Below are 3,830 nucleotides of genomic sequence, written 5' to 3' on the forward strand. Positions count from 1 at the left end.
TTATGTTTTTATTGCAGAATTTATACATATGCCAGGAAGAACCAAAAAAATTTCACGCTGGTTTTTCACGCGGATGCCATATAACCATTTTTGGTTCCCTGAATAACCGTTTTTTTGAGAACTATTCTTTTCTAACCATTTTATAGTCTAAAGAAACTTTCTGTGCTACAAAGAACCCTTTGTGCAATGGAAAGGTTCTTTAATTGTTTAAGTTTGGTCTTGGAACCACACTGGGGAAAAAAGGTGTGTTGGATTTACATGATTGGTTCCACATGAATCAATTAAGTTAAACAAACATAATTTGTTCATAACTTCATCATCATGGAATAAAGTAATTTTTTAATATCAATTGAGAACAAAATGACTTTAATATGGCTCCCTAACAACAGTGGTATGTACAGGGGGGTTGAGACCCTGCCTCTTTAATCAAATCACAAGCTTATTTTGTTTTTGTATTTGTGGTCACTTGAATGATTTATAAGACTGTACTATATTTTATTCTATTAGCCAGCAATAGCACATAGAGAACATATCAAGTGTATGAAATGCTCTTTAATGACGTGTTGTCTCAGTCCACAGCCTAAGCAATCGCTCTGCTCTTCTCCACTACCGTAACCCAGTAAAATGTCTTATTCCCACATGATTAAACAGTAAACACTATTAAACAATATAAAGTCTCCCCTTTATCTAATTTTGCCCAAAATAACACTTAAGTTCTACAGTTTTACTTTTCTCGTCATTCCCAAGCAAAACATGCAAGGAACTACAGTTTCAGCAAAAATCTTTTTCGAGTACTTAATTGGTTCACAGTCACCCCAAATAATAGAGAATTATATTAATCAAAAGCAAATAAATCACGTTTAGAAGGGAAACACAATTTTCTTGCATACACTGATAAAAACAACTTGTAAGATTTACTTGATAAAATCTTTGTAACAATTTGCACTCAGTTTTTCTAAGTAAAATTTACTGCTGCAATATCAAGTACAACTTACTTGCCAATATCAAGTAAAATGTACTTAACTATAAATGTAACATTTGCAAAGACATTAAGTAAATGTTACTTAATTATATTTAACTTAGCATGTTGTATTTATTAAAAGTAATCAAGTAAATTTAATTTTAAAAGGAGCATAACTATTGTGAACATTTTATAAATCTGTATTATTTACTCTTATGAAGTAATTAAGTAGATTTTATAATGTTTGTCCATTTGACATTTTGAATTACTTAGTTGAATTAATTTATATTACTCACTATTATTATGTAAATGTTGCTATTTTAAACCAAATAAATGTAATAATGTTCTCTGCATAAAATACATTTATCACAAATCACACATAAATACAATGAAGTTGAACAGTTTATTATGTCAAAATTTACAATTAACCATTAAATCAGTAATGTTCACATCAACTGATTAAGTAGTTAAGGTACATTCATTATAATTTACAATAACTGTAGAATTAACCATGTATGGTTCAACTAAACATCAGCAGCCAATAGTGGCATAACTAACATTAAAGGGTTAGTTCAGCCAAATATGATATGTATCACATTTGAGTCCAAAAATAACAAAAACTACGACTTTATTCAGCATTGTCTTCTCTTCCGTGTTTGTGTTCAATCCTCAAATAAAGATTCAAACGGTGAAGAGAAGCCAATGCTGAATAAAGTCGTAGTTTTTGTTATTTTTGGACCCAAATGTATTTTGGATGCTTCAAGAGACTCTAATTAACCCACTGATGTCTCATATGGACTACTGTGATGATGTTTTTATTCCCTTTCTGGACATGGACAGTATAGTGTGCATACACTTAGATACACTCTCGGACTAAATATAAAATATCTTAAACTGTGTGTGAAGATGAACGGAGGTCTTACGGGTGTGGAACGACATTAGGGAGAGGAGTTAATGACAGACATTTAGTTTTTGACTGAACTGAACTAACTTAACCCTTTAATGACGAGCACATGCATAGTTCAGCTGAAACAGAATGGTCACTTTTCCTTAATGCTCATTCACCGACTGGATCCTCTCAATCAGCTCCATGGACGACCATGTTCAGCAGCAACACTGCGACTGTCCTCCTGCATATAGTTTGTAAGAAAGAAAGAACACAATTCCATTTAAGAAATAGATTTACATTTATAACATTACATTTTATTTTCATTAAAAAGGTGACCGGACCTTCATGTCGTTAGCTCACTAAAATAGAATTGCTGACATTCATGCACTTGTTGCTAACGTTATTATTTGGTATCAGAGTTCACCTGCCATCCAAACTTTCCTTCTTTAGTGCAGAGTGCAGACTAACTTATGCTTTGATATAATAATTGCTGTGAAATTTTCAGTGGATATAAAAACAACTAACTTAGACACTTTAAAAAAATGCTAACATTAGCTAGAGGACACACACACAGGCAGCCAGCACTTAATCACGGCCAGCTAACATTAACATTAAATTATTTTGAAGTTAACCAGACAGGGTGACTTTTTCTACAAGAATGTGGCTAACTACATTTAATCCCCTCTATATTTGACTAAACACCAGTCTCAACTTTATAGAAGTGGATAATGCTTTAGCTTTAGCTACCGTTATTGTGATTAAAACTCACTTTTAGTCAATTTTAAACCGTAACGTCTATGCAATAATCAAACCATCAAAACGAAGTACATCGTTATCACAAATCTAAAATAGAAAGGTCAGAACTTACCGAGAATAAGTCAGCCATGTAAAAGCGACATCCCAACTGAACTGGTCTCTGCCACTGAACCGGGATCTTTTTGAGCAACAACAAAAACGGGCGGGCAGATTCAAACACACTTTGCTTTTCAGATTAAAATTTACTTAGTATTTTTAGGTGAATGTGCTGTGACTATAAAACATTAAATACTATTTGTAAATATATGGTAAAATGTACTCTTTCTTCTCTGTTAATTTATTACATTAATAAATTGTGTAAATTTTACATAAGATACATAGTTCCAACTTAATCTTGATTTTACAATGTATAAATTACATGAATTAATGTAATAGATTTTACAATACCACAAAGTCATTTTTTTCAGTGTAGATAACAAATAATATGATTAAATAAATTGGACAATGTGTGTTTTCCTGTTTTTTCAGGGCATAAGAACCTTTAATTTTAGGCAGTGGCTATATTTGCACTTTTATATAACATATATTTGCGTATATATAACATATAGAATATAGCATTTATTGGTATTTACACTCAGTGAAAATAACACTTTCGTAGTGATAGATGATATCTACGCTAAGTGCAAATAGCTATGCTATTTACTAAAAATGAAAATGGGATTCTATTTACACCATGCATGTAAAAGTAGTTATTTGCAATATGTGTAAATAGTAATTAGATGCTATTATATTTTATTTTGACAGATACATACTATTTGCACCTCAGTAACATGATGCAATAATAACATAGTGTAAATTATTATATTTATTACAATTATTAAATGGATTCCACCTTAATGGGACAATAAAAGCCCTCCCTGCAACTACCTACACCTACCCTACCCAATAAATGATTTTATTATTATTATTAAACATTTCATTAGGCACTTTATTTCCATTTTTAGAAAATGTTCTTAATTATTATTGAAAGTCAAAACCAAGATCCTTGAGCTTTATGCTTTACTGATTATTACTCCAAAAACGTTGAAATACGCCCGCTATCTTTTTAATTTAGTTTTTTCCAAACAGGCATTGTTAGGCGGAGCTATTGTTCGCGCTAGCGAATAGCACTTGCCAACAAGGCACGCAGAGTGTACAAGGTCAGGGGAAGGAAGTATGGTTGTA

Source organism: Pseudorasbora parva, chromosome 13, assembly GCF_024679245.1.
Source record: "Pseudorasbora parva isolate DD20220531a chromosome 13, ASM2467924v1, whole genome shotgun sequence".
NCBI classification, from domain to species: Eukaryota; Metazoa; Chordata; class Actinopteri; order Cypriniformes; family Gobionidae; genus Pseudorasbora; species Pseudorasbora parva.